We start from the raw sequence: 13,542 nt of genomic DNA, 5'->3' as shown, positions 1-13,542 counted from the left end.
AATAAAACACAAAGGGTCGGGTATGGGAGGTTCTGGGTTTAATCCCCACACTACGAAAACAGAACATCAGCACGAAACACCTGAGCTCGGAGCCACCGAGAGATGGATCTGTGAGCAGCTTTGCTGGAGGTGGAGCAAGCTGCGGCGTGGAGGGCCGCGGGGTCGAAGCCACACACAGGCCCAGGTCCTGCGAGAACAGAGGATTCTGAGTGGCGCTTTGGGTTCACCTGGGGATGTGGTGAAAGACAGGTCAGGCTGGGTGGGACCCTGTTGCTTCTGCTGCTGGTGCAGGAACCACACCCAGGTAGCAAGGTCAGAGTGGGTGGGAAGAGGCCACCTGGTGACGGGAGGACAATGCCGAAGCCTAGAAAGAAGGGGGCGAAGACTGACAGCGCTGGAAGCAGCTGCTCCAGCAGCCGCAGGCCCTGAGCCACTTCCAGGTCACGTGCCTTGCTGGGATCAAGTCCTGCCTCTCTAAGGAAACTGGCCTCCGTCGCAGCCAGAGAGAGGACACCAAGACAGCAGCCGCCCCCGATGTCCTGCAGTCAGGGTGGCTTCGGCAGTCCCCGAGCACCTCCAAGACACCCCTCGTCTTTCGTCATTGCACCTGCAGCCCATGGCGGGCCCTGGGCAGGGCACAGAGACCAACAAGTCACCAAGCTTGTAGGCCTGATGCTCTGCTGCTGCGGACTGTGTCCAGGCCTGGCCACTCTCACCACAGGGTCACTGTCCCTGCAAGCCCTGTGCCCACCCACCCAGAGGAGGATGTGCTCTGAACTGTTCGGGAAGGATCCACGCGGAGAGAAGGTGTCCCGGGCCTGTGATAAGATGAGTGGTTTCAGACGCCATGTATTAGGTGATTCAGAAGAAGTACGGTCATCTTCATGGGCAAGTAAACATGACAATATTAGTCTACAGAAAACAAAAAACAAGCACATTTTTAAGATTGAAAAATGGGATTTAAAAACAGAACAAGATGGCCTGGCTTTGAGCTCTGCGGCCTTCCGGTCAGCTCCTTTGGCAGAGAAGGGCTGGGGAAGTTGCTGGAAAAGCAGCAGAGGTTCCAGGCTGTGGTGGAACTACAGCTGCTCTGGTCTCTTCTGACTCTGGGCAGGTGACTCCAACTTCAGGTCCAAGTCCCCAGGCCCGGTCACTGTCACCAAACCACCCATCTGTGGACTAGAATCTTCCAGGTTACTGTGGTTTGAATGTGTTTCCCCAAAGTTTGCTTGTTGGAAACTTAATCTCCCAAGTCGTGTGTCCATGGGGGTCTGGAGGTGGAGCCTTCCGGAGGTAACCAGGGTTAGACGAGGTCATTAGAGTGGGGCTTCCATGATGGCGTTAGTAGCTTTATTTTATTATTTATTTCTTTTTGGTGGTTCTGGGGATTTTTGAAGACCCCCCACCCAGGCCCTCATGCATACTGGGCCAGTGCTCTATCCCTGGCTACATCCTCAGCCCTTGTAATTTTATTTTGAGACAGTGTCTCATTAAGTTGCCCAGGCTGGCCTCAGACTTGCAATCCTCCTGCCTCAGCCTCCTCAGTTACTGGGATTACAGGCATGTACCCCAATGCCCAGCTGCATTAGTGATTTTATGAGAAGAGGAAGGGAGACCTAAACTACATGTTTGCTGCGTCTTCTCACGTGATGCTTTTAATGTATCAAGAAGGCCCTCACCAGATGCTGAACAGATCCGGGCATCCAGCTCTTGGGTTTTCCCACCTCCAGAACCAAGGGCCAATAAACTTCTACTTATTATAAATTTCCTAGTCTCTGGTATTTTGTTATAGCAACAGAAAACAGCTTCAGACAGTAATCCATCTTGTCTTACCCTCTCATTTTTTTACTCTCTCACACCTTCCATATATCTAACTCCATTTATTGACCAACTACTAAGTGCCAGGTGCCCATGATGCAAAAACATACAGCTCTGTCCTTGCCAGTTCCTACCTAATGCAGGAGACAGACATCTAGTAAAAAAATTACTCCCATAACAGAGGAGTGATCCTATTGGGGTGGGGCACGAGGGAGGCATGGCGAATTCCATGGGAGGGGTTAGGATGGGTTCCTAAAGGAGGTGTCTTGGCTCCTGAGTTAAAACAGTGAACTGAAGTTCCTCAAGGGGCAGGTGAAGGGCAGTGTGGGTCTGGCAGTGGACGGGGGAGCCACTTGCTGGGCTGTGCAGGGGACGTGGCTGGAGCGCATGCAGAGCAGGATGCCACATGGTGCTTGCTTGTGTCCACTGATAATTATTTGGTGTTGGCTTTGCCCAGGCCCCTGGTGTGGCCGGGTGCAAGGGTACAATGTCAGGGCCCACGGCCTCTGTCCTGTGTGGGCATGTATGCTCCTGGCTGGTGACAGTGGAGCTAGACTGGGAAGATTCCCCATTTCCCGTGAGGAAGCGGGGCTCGGGTCCCAGCCTCAGCTCCGCCCTGACGCTTCTGCTGAACAATGCTGCCGCTGCCCAGGAAGCCCGGGCAGAGTGGGTGCTTTCTCCGAAACCCTGTGTTTAAATCTTAAAAATGCACACATCTTTTGTATCCGATTCCCTAGTGCGGCCACGTCTGTGTGCACACGAGGATAATAACAGTATTTTTCTGAATCATCCAAATTCGAAGATTTGGAAAAGAATAATAAAGCAGGCCCCTGGGAGCCCACGTCACGTTGGCCTGGAGCTCCGGATCCCCCTGCGACACATCTGAACACCCGGGAGACGGGCTGGTTCCCGGCCGAGGGCCGGGCGGATGCCTTCCTGGGTCTGGTCGGGCTGTTCCTCCCTGGGATGACGTGCGGGGGTCCAGCTCCTGGGAGGGGTGGCTCCAGGCCACGCACGAGGGTGCTCTGTCCCTTCCATGCAGGGAGGGTGCCACGGCCCGGCCCGGACGGCGGCTCTGGTGCGCGGAGAGATTTCACATCAAGTGCTTTTCATTCGGAATTGGAAGCTTTAATATGTTTTACAGGAAGCCCTTTTATGTGCCAATAAAAAACGAGCGATTATAGCAGGTGATGAAAGCAGCTAGAGCCTCGGAGACGCAGCGTGTTTAGAAAGAGCCCATGGCGTCCCCTGAGATCGCACCACCGTGGCCCTTGTCGTTCATTACCGCGTCGCATCGGGTGGAGAAGGGCCCTTGTTAGAGAAAGGCAGGGCTGATCACAATGTGCGTGCGTGCGTGTGCATGTGTGTGTGTGTGTGAGAGAGAGAGGGAGGGAGGGAAGAGGGACGCAAATAACCCTCTCTGGCTCCGCTGCTTTCAATCCTCCCTTTCTTCTTTGTGGAAGAAGAGGTGGACAGGAGCCAAGGGCAGAAAGCCATGACTACCAGGGACAATTAACTCGGCATTTAATTACCTTCTCCACAGACACCAAAACCCTCACCATTTCCAGAATCTGCACAAGCTGGGGTCCAAGAGACCTGAGAGGCCACCCCTCCCCAACCCCGTGAGCACGTGTCCTTGAGGAGGCAGGCGGGGGTCCTTTCACTGTCCCCAGGCAGCCTGCGGTGCTGTCTTCAGGCCCCAGTGCTGAGCCAGGCCACGACCAGGAGCTGCAGGGGACAGAGGGGCCCCGTGCTGTCCAAGAAAGTGCGCGCCCTCCTCCGGAGCCCCCTGGCCTGGCGCCCTGGTGGGTGAGAGCCAGGGGGCCCTAGGTTTTGTGGGGTCTCAGGCAAAGCTTTGACCCTGACTTTGGACTTCAGGGCCAGCACAGCACGGCTGAGCGGGGACCCCAGCAGAGGGAGGCGGATCAGTGTGGGCTTCAGGGCCCTGATCTCAGCTTTGTCACCCATCACATGTGACCTCGAGCCAGGTCATACTAGGGGTGACTTTGCTTCTCCCCTGGGACATTTGACAATATCTGGAGACAAAGTGGGGTGGGGTGCAAAGGGCTGCACTCACTGCTGGCATCTGGTGAGCAGAAGCCACAGATACTGCTGAACTGCCCACTGTGCGCCCAACAGTACCCCACATCAAAGGCTTGTCAGCCCCAAATGTCAAAGCAGTGACGTTGGAACACCCTGTCTTTAGCCATCACTGAACAGCTCTGGGCCTCAGTTTCCTCACTTATAAAACTGAGGTGGCAGTCACAGCCCCTCCCTGTGGGGCGGTGGTGAAGTTCATGGGAACTGGTGTATGTGGAGCGCCTAGGACAGCGCCTGGCACGGAGTCCAAGACTGTTGTCCAGGACATCAGAGGGGCCCTGGGGAGGCTCAGCAGGTCTGTCCAAGGTGCGGGGCTGCAGGCTGAGGTGAGTTCAGCATCCTGGTGCCAAATTCAAAGCTGGGGAGGCAAGATAGAGAGGAAGGCCAGAGGGGTCCGCAAGTCCTCACTGGTACCTGAGGGTTCCTGTCTGCAGAGTGGACAGCCGGGGAGCAGGAGCAGGTGAGTGGGGGGACCCAGGGGGCGGTGACTCGTGCCTGCTCCTTCTCCATGTCCCCGGAGGCTTCTCCCCCACCTAGGGTGGGCCTCACTTGCCCTGCGCTGGCCTTGCAGGCACGGGAGGATAGTCAGCCTCCAGAGAGGGGCAGAGTGGGGACTGGAAGCAGCCCAGGGACATTCCAGGCAGCACGAGGGCTCTGTCGTGTCCTGCAGGATTCGAATCACATCTCCCAAAGACACGTCCACCTGGAACTGCAGAGTGCGGCTTTATTTGGAATCAGAGTCTTTACAGATGTAACGAAGGTGATGATCTGGAAACAGCGTCATCACCCTAAACCCACCTATGGGTGTCCTTACAAGAGACCAAAAAGGAGAAGGCTTAGAGGCACAGGGAGGGGAAGGTCAAGGCCAGGCTGGGCACCCCGCAGAAATCTGAACTCCAGTGAAGTCTGTGCCAGTGTGCCAAAATCTGGGGAAAAGACCATCCGAAATCTGAAACACCTATTGTCCCAAGCTTTTCAGATACAGTTCCCAAGACAAAAGGCCCCATTGGTTGGGGCAGCTGGGCAGGGAACTCAAGCACTGGCTCTGGCCCAGGGTCACTTTTCAGGGTCTGGGGCAAACATCTTGTCCTCAGATAACTTCCTTGAACAGGCACCCCCCCCCCGCCCTTTTTTTTAATCCCAAATTCCAGAACACTCAACACTTGGCAAGATCTGAGTCTCTGGGCCAGTTAACAAGGCCGCTGGATGGTTAGGTTAGGTTAAGGCGGCGTAAACAACCATCGGCGTGGGAAGAAAGGAGAAAAGAGAAAAACCGAGGTACAACCAGAGCTTTATTAATTGTCCAAGCTATTTAGTGGTAGGAGTTGAAAGGAAAGCAGTTAGCCGCTGAAGGAAGGCATGGAAAAGCCCGCTCTCTCATTAATCTCACTGCCCTCCGCGTGTCTAGCGCCCATTGTCAGGGAGGGCACAGAGCCCGCCACAGCGTGCGGCAGATCGCAGGGCCCGAGCAGACCCGAGCGCGCAGGCCCGAGAGAGAGCGGTTCAATATGGAAAGTGTTTTCTGCACAGCCAGAGGGGCCCATTTCCAGTCCTTTTCAATTTGTACACTTTTCCTCCAATGACTCCTCGAGGGTAATTACAGTTCTTTTCACAAATGAAGTATGGAAGATGGGAGAGGCGAAGCTGTCAATAGTCCTGCAGGAATGCGCGGGGCCGTCTCTGGGAGAACAGAAAGCATCGATCCTCCTTCCTGCGGGACTCAGCGCATGAATGGAAGGCACCCCCGCAGGGAGACTGGGAGGACATCGCCTCCACCCTCAGGAGGCCCCGGGGTGATAGAGGACAGGAGCTTCTGGGCCTCTGGGGAGGCTCCTGATATGAGAGCTGGGTCCCCCCACCCCAAATGAGCGCTTGAAGACCTACTGGCTTGTATTTTTTAAAAATATATTTTCCTTCCTTGGATAAATGGCCCAAGGCCCCAGCCGCAGGCAGCAGGAGGTGTTCCTGTGGTCCTGAAGCTGGTATTTCTTCCAGTGACCTAGGGACGGGCCAAAGGCACCTGCATGCGGACAGACTCAGGGCACACAGCTGCAGATGCTGTGGAGGGCTGCCGAGGAGCTGGGAGCCCACAGGCTGGACCAAGAGGCTGAGATGTACAGGCTGAACTGTCGTCAACACAAACGTGGAGTCCTGCCCGTGCGTCCTGACCCCAACTGCTGGCTCGAAGCAGTGCTTCTGGGTAGCTCTGGGGTTGCAGGAGAGCAGTGAGCTCAGGATCAGGCAGCATCCTGCCCTGGAGACCAGTAACAGCTACCGTGCCAGTGTTCTTCGGACCAGGCACACCGCTCGGGGCTTTTCAGCAATGTCCCAGGGGATCCCATGAGGGTCCTAAGAGGTCTGTACGCCTGTCATTCCTATTTGCAGATGGGGAATGAATGCTGAGAGTAATAAAGCGACTTCTCCAAGGTCCATACCTAGGGAGAAGTGGCCTCTGGGTTTGCAGTACCAGATGCGTGGGCTGCAAAGTTCCTGCTCTTGTCTGCTGCTCCAAGCTGCCGAAGACTTGAAGATGTGGCTTCTGCAGCAAAACTCCTATCCCAAAGGAGGTGACCATCTCTTCTGCCCTGCTCAGGCCACAGCATAATGCGATGGGGTAGGGCAGAGGCCTGGCACCCTGTTTGCAGAAGGACGTGGACAGTTGAGGGCAGGAAGAGTCAAAGGCGTGCAATAACCACCCCCTGTGCCTCTATCCTCCCTCCACCCTTCAACCTGAAGACCTCTGCTCTCTGGACCCTGCTCTGACTCACCCAGAGGAACCTCCAGGTACCAGGCATTTCTTCCTTCTCTGCCCACCAGAGATGCCACCAACAACCCATTGACTCCACTCTGGCCATTTCTTCCAACCTCCTTGTCTCTTTTTTCTGTCCCACTTGGCAAAATCTAAGTTTGGTTTAATCTGTTCTTTTATGTATTTATTTTCTGGCTCAGGCCCTTGGGTTTCTAAGGACAGCAGGATTCAACGGTATTATCCTGTAGACAGTTCACGGTCTTCACCCTGGGCTGGACCCTCACCTTAGCCACGTGACCCTCCACCTGTCAGCTTTTCTCCAGCACCCCCTCCCGTGACTCTGCCTGACATTTCCAGTCCTTGTCCCTTCTCTCCAAGCCCCTCACTCACCCCACCCCTGCTCTCCTCTAATGCAGAGAAAAAGGCCAGTTGCAAGGGTGGGAGGTACTTCACCAACTTGTTGCCAAGATCTTTTTTTTTTTTTTTTTATCAAAGAGCTTTATGAGTTGTCATTTACATACCATAAAATCCACTCATCTGAAGTGCACAATCGAATGACTTTTAGTGTACTGACAACATTTGCATCCCCTGGGAGAAAAGAGAAGCTTGCCTGTAAGCAGTCACCCTCCGGTCCCACCCTGGCTCCAGGCAACCACCAGTCTGCTTTCTGTCCCTGTGGATTTGCCTTTTCTGGACATTTCATGTAAAGGGAAGCATGCGATGCGCGGTCTTTTGTGTCTGACTTCTTCCATTTAGCCTAATGTTTTCTGAAGTTCCTCCAAGGAGCATATACCAATCGTGGGTTCCTATTTACTGTGGAATTGTATGGCTGTAACACATTTGGCTCATCTAGTCACTGGTTGGTGGACATTTGGGTCATTTCCACTTGGGGCTTTGTTGAAGAAGGCTGCCATAACATTTGCGTGCAAGTCTGCGTGGACGCGCATTTCGCTTTCCCTCGGGTGGATCCGGAGGACGGTACCCCACACTCACAGCCTCATTTGCATTTCCCTCCTCCCTCTCCAGCATCAGTGGCAGAGGTGTCCACGCTGCAGTGATAGATTTCTCCATCTGTGATCTGTGTTCCTCGGCCATGCCGGCTTTCTCTTATCACCAGCACGTCCCTTCATTACATGGGGATAATACTAGATGCGCTGCGTGGGGCTTTTGTGAGGATTAACTGAGGAATGTGTGTCAAGACACTAAGGTGGGCCCCATGGTCCCTGCCTCCTGCCACTCAGGCCTCTGTGTAATCCCTTGCCCTCGAGTATGGGTGGGACCTGTGACTTGCTTCTAACCAAAGGCACTGACTGGTATGTCACTCCATGGTTGTGTCACACTAGAGGAGACTGCATCTTAGCAGCCTGGAGATAGAGACTCCCCTTCCTGGCTTCATGAACAAGCAGTCATGTTGGAGAGGGGCACGTGGAGAGAAACTCTGGTCCCCTGGGGGCGGCAGGTAGGTGGCAACACCACCGTGTGACCTCTGGGACCTGTAGGTGGTATCTAGGGCTCTCAGGAAGCTCTGGTCAACAGCCGGCAAGAAGCCAGGTCCTCGGTGCAATGCCAGCAAGGAGCGAGTCCTGCCAACAATCTGAACGAGTTTAGAAGTGAGTTCTCCACCAGCCGAGGCTCCAGATGATGACCCAGGCCATCCGACGCCATGACTGTACCCCGTGGGACCTGACCCGGAGGACCTCACTGAGCCAGGTCAGGACCCACAGTTTCTGTGAGACAATAAACGTATGTCTTCTGTGGTTAAATTTGTGGTCACCTGTCACACAGCAATAGAAAATAAATACACACGTAGAGAGCTTGGAAGGAGCCCGGTGTGGACAGCAGCCTACGAGGCCTCGTGTTGCAGCAGATCGGCGCTTTCCCCTGGATCGCACGAGCAAAGCCCATCAAAAACAACAGACAGAAAACAGCAAACCCTCTTTACTTTCCACCCCAACAAATAACTTCAAAGTTTCTCTGTATTTATTTCTCGCTCTGCCATCCACTCTCATTTTGCTGCAATTTAATTCCTCTGGCTCCTCTTCTCCACCGAAGCCGTTCTCCTTCAGGTCACAAATCGCCCCCTAGTTACTGAATCTGATGGATGGCTTGGGACCTTCCTATACTTGACTTCTCTGTGGCCTTTGATATCAGTGACTGAAACAGCTTAGAGCTGAGTTCAGAGGAGACACCCACTGAATCTAGACCTCTTCTGGGGGGACCAGGGAATGATCAGACTGGGACAGGCTGGCTCCTGGCAACTTTCATCCATTCATTGAATCGCACAGGCATTCACTCATCCATGTGCACGTGTGCACACTTCCGAATACTGCAGACGCAGCACTGAGGCACCCGGTGATAGAGTCGCAGTCCTACTCTCAGCAGAGCGTCCATTGTAGGCGTGGGCAGGGGTTAAAATAAGTCAATGGATACATAAGATTTCAGAGTGGCACCTATGGTGGCAATAAGACAGAAAGCAGTGACAGAGCGTGACACAGAGGGGCTTCCTTAGACTGCGTGGTTGGAGAAGGACTTCGCTTAGGGAGGGGGCATTCGAGCTGGCGTCTGAAGGAAAATGGAGCCGGTCACAGGAAGCGCTGGGGCAAGTGCATTGTAAGCCATGGGCTTAGCTAAAGCAAAGGACGTGGTGTGGGGAAATCCCAGGGCGTCCAAGCCACAGGCAGAAGGTCTGGAGCAGAGCTGCGTGAGCGGATGAGCGGGAGGAGATGCAGCGAGAGAGAGACGTCGTCGCTGGGCCAGCTCTCACAGGGGCTGTGGACTGCTGGGCAGTGTGGATTTGAATCCAAGAGCAACAACGAGGCAGCCGGGGTTGAGTGCGGGGAAGCCATTGATCTGATTTCTGTATTATGACGATCACTCTGGTTGCTGTGTAGAGAGCAGATTATTTTGCAAGGGCAAAATCAGGCAGACTAGTTGGGTGGCGATCAGAGTGTCACGAGGGAGAAATCAAGGTGGCTTTGCCTGGGGAGGTAGGTCAGGTTTCCCAGGAGATAGAATCTGAAACACTGTGATTTGCCTGCAGGTCATTTATTACAGGGGAGCGTCCTCAGGAGTAACACCTGGGTGGTGGGGGCGGTGAGGGAAATGACAGGATTGGGCAGGGAAAGGAATTAAACTGTGAGGAGGCTGCAATGGAGCCCCAGCCCACCCCAAGAGAAGCTCAGAGCTGGGAGGGCCCCTCAGGCTGCCCTGACTCAAGGCAGGAGGGCTCGGTTTCCATCCCGCAGAGTCACCTGGGTGCAGGGCATGGACGGGGGAGGGCGGAGCCTCAGGCCTGGGGGTTTTCTTCCCATGAGGGACAGTCCTGAGAAGGCTCCAGCAGGCAGGGACGTGAGTGACTGGACACATCGCAGCATCCACCACAGAAAGGGGACATGCAAATGGAGAGAATTGGACAGTCAGGGTCTAATTTCTAAGTAGGACTGATGGAGCCTGCAGTTGGCAGGGTCACAGGAGAAAAGAATGAACGTTGAGAGGAATCAGAGACGGCTCTGAGGCATCGGGCCTGACCACCCTAAGATGGAGCAGCCCCAGGGGAGGGCAGAGTTCTGTGAGGAAATGAAGTGCTGTCTTCGGCCATGTGATCTCCCAGAGGACACAGGTGAGTCTCAGGCTAGAGAAGATCAAGACCTAAGGCACAATTTGGGAAGCAGTGGGTCCTCTAACCAACAGAAGATCAGGACTCTGCAAAAGACCCTGAAGAGAGGCCAAGAAGTAGGAGAGACCTGAAGCGAGGAGGTGCCCAGGAGCTAAAAGGGAAGCTGTCTGGAGGAAGAGGGAGCCGTCCTCAGACTGAGTACCAATGAGAAGCAGCCTTGGATTTGGCAAAACGAGGACACTGGACATCTTGACATGAGCGGTTCAGGTGGATGGTGGGGTTTCGAGCCTTGGTCGAGAAGGTCAAGGGGAGAATCCAAGGTAAAAAAGTGGTTCAGGTAACTGCAGCTGATTATTTTGACAGTCTTGCTGTGAACGATATCTGCAGGGAGAGGCCTGGTCGTGGAGGCGTTTTAAAAGACACCTTATCCCAGAGCCTGTGCATCTGCAGACGAGGTTGATCCAGTAGAGGGAGTGGGGAGGATGGAAGGAGAAAGTCCTTGAGAGGTGAGCTGGGGTGGGCCCAGGGCACGAGTGGAAGGCTCCGATATCATGGACGCAGGAAGCTGCCGCCTTGTAACCAGGTTCAGATAGGCTAGTAGGTTTGATGACGGAAAGGAAAGGAAGGTTCCTTTTGCCAGTGAAGGATGAGGCCTGGTGAGGGGCACGTAGGGCATTTGATGAGCAGCCCGAGGTGGTAAGAAAATTCCAAATTCTTAGCCTGCACTGGGAAAGGCTACGCTCAGGACCCGCATGTCCACCAGCAAGCTTCAAGGCTGCAGAAGGACGGGAGTAGCTTAAGCCTGGAGGCCACCCAAGCCAGCAGGTCCTCCCTCCTGCCCTGGAGATAGGCTTGCCTAAGTCTGTGGCTTGAGTCCTCTGTCTGCCCTAAGGGTAGGATTTTCTGAAACGGAAGGCCCCGGTGTCCTGTCTCCTAGACACCTGGGGCTGGTCACAGCTCACCCGCTCTGCTCTCTGGTCAGGGCACATGGCAGCTTTGCTTTTTAAATGACCTCGCCTATCTCGGCTCTATCCATCGATCCCCATCGACTCCCAGAAGCCTATTGATCTCCCTCATTTCCAAGTGGGCAGCGCCACGCTCATCGAGCACCAGTCTCTGTCCCCGTTCCCAGCACTCTCCTTCCACTGTGTCTCCTCGCTCACCTCCTCCTCCCCTGCAGGCCAGGCCACCCGGTCTTCCCCGCTCAGCCACCCAGTCACCGGCATTGCTGGTGTCCAGCTTCCTGTCTCTTTTCTGCACATGCTTCCTTGACTGCTGCCATGGACGCCCACAAATTCCAGAACATCCAGAGTCCTCCCCTGAGCACAGACAGTGATCCGATATCTCCCTTTCATCTCTGTCGCACACCCAGGGGGTCGCCTCCCTGAGGGAGCCCTCTCTGACCACCCTGTCCCCTTCAGTGTGCTACACCCTGGACAGGCTTCCATCTTAGCATCTTCTAATACTAATTTTAATAGGATTTTTTAGAACAAATTTAGGATCACTGTTCAATGGAGCAATAGCACAAGCCCTGCCCCCCTGCACCTGCACAGCTTCCCCCCCACTAGAGGGGTGCCCTTGTCCTGCTGGAGGAACCTGTCCCGCCACATCATTATCACCCAAGGTCCACGGTTTCCATTCACTCTTGGGGTGGGGCATCCTGCGTAATAACGTGACCTCGGTACGTGTCGTGCTGAATAATTTTACTGCTGTCAAAATCCTCTGCTCTGCCCACTCATCCCTTCCTCCCCCCCTTATTCCTGGGCACGCTGCTTCCTTTACTCTCTCTATAGTTTTCCCCTTTTCAGAATGTCAAATAGTTGGAATCGCACCATAGAGAATATTTTCAGATGGGTTTCTTGCCTTAAGTAATGGGCCCCTCAGTCCCTCCATGCCTTTTCGTGATTGACAGCTCATTTCTCCTAGCACTGGATAATTTCCATTGTGTGGATATAGTGTAGTTTATTTATCCATGTTTTCCCTCCACTTGAGAGCCAGCCCCTGAAGATCAGGGACAACCAAGTCTTCGTAAACCCAGGACCTGGCAGAGTATCTAGTACATAGTCGATCCTCAATAAAGCCTTGCTAAACGAATGAATCAACAATTAACAAGTGGATGAAGAGTGTATCACTACTATCTACAACTTCATGTTCAAAGCTTAATGTCATCTCTTCCAATCCTTCCCTCTGATGGTCCCCTAAATGACCCAGGTACTCTTCTCGGACATTCTTCTTCACAGAATATTGCCTGGGACAAGAACCTGGCGGTACCCTGTGTTTCCTTCTTTCTTCACCTTCCATTTCCAGCTTCTCTCCAGGTTCCCTTGAATTTGCCCTTGACGGCTTCTCCAACGGTCCCTTGGCCATTTCCTTTACTGGCACTGAATTTCAGATCTTACTGGTTTCTCACCTGGATAATTCGACAGCACCCCCTGCCTCACTCTTTCTTCCACCAGGACGTTCTTCACACTAGCCACCTGAGTGGCCTTCCTAAAATGTCCCCATTCCCATTTAAAATTCTGCAATAAGCCCGGTGCCTTTGGGATCATCGTGGACACCGTGTGGAGACATTTCGAAGCTGCTCGTGATCCAGCTCCGGAGTCGGCATGTGGACAGCTCTCAGCGAGGTGCAGAGACAAGAAAAGTACAGTAAGTCTTCCTATTATTACCTTGATGACTACGTAGTGGAGGTGAGAAGTTTGAGGGCCTCGAGAATTGCTGTCCAACATCTGATGGTCAGGCAGCAGATGAAATAGGCATCAGGTCCTCTGTCCTGTCCCAAGAGGCAGAATGGGACCACCGGGAGGGAAGTTTCATCTCAGTGGTAAGGGGATGCGTCTGTGGAGGGGCGTCCTAGAATCGGATCCCCTTGGGTGGAGAAGCGCAGGCAGAAGCAGGGCTGAGTCCTTCCCTTGATTCCCATGACAGAGAGTTTCCAAGAGGATTCACGCATCAGGGGACAGGGCACGGCTCAATGACCTCATGGGCACCTCCCAACCCATAGGTTCTGTGAGATGATGGGGAAAACCCTGAACAGCACCAGGTACCACTGTCCCTGTCCTGGGGGCCACCGCGTCTGCCTGGCTCCTTGTCCTCCCTCATTTCCTGCAGTCATGGCTTGTCTCCAGCCTGGCTAGTTCCCACGGCTCACCTATGGCTCTTCCTGCTCTAATCCATCCTCCTCTGTTCCTCTTCTCAGAAACCTTTGGGACTCCCCCAATTCCTATCCCCACGCTTCCTCCCTAAACCCTCAAAGTCT

The sequence above is a fragment of the Sciurus carolinensis genome, chromosome 1 (genome assembly GCF_902686445.1).
Source record: "Sciurus carolinensis chromosome 1, mSciCar1.2, whole genome shotgun sequence".
Classification (NCBI taxonomy): domain Eukaryota; kingdom Metazoa; phylum Chordata; class Mammalia; order Rodentia; family Sciuridae; genus Sciurus; species Sciurus carolinensis.
Note: the sequence above shows the minus strand (reverse complement) of the source record.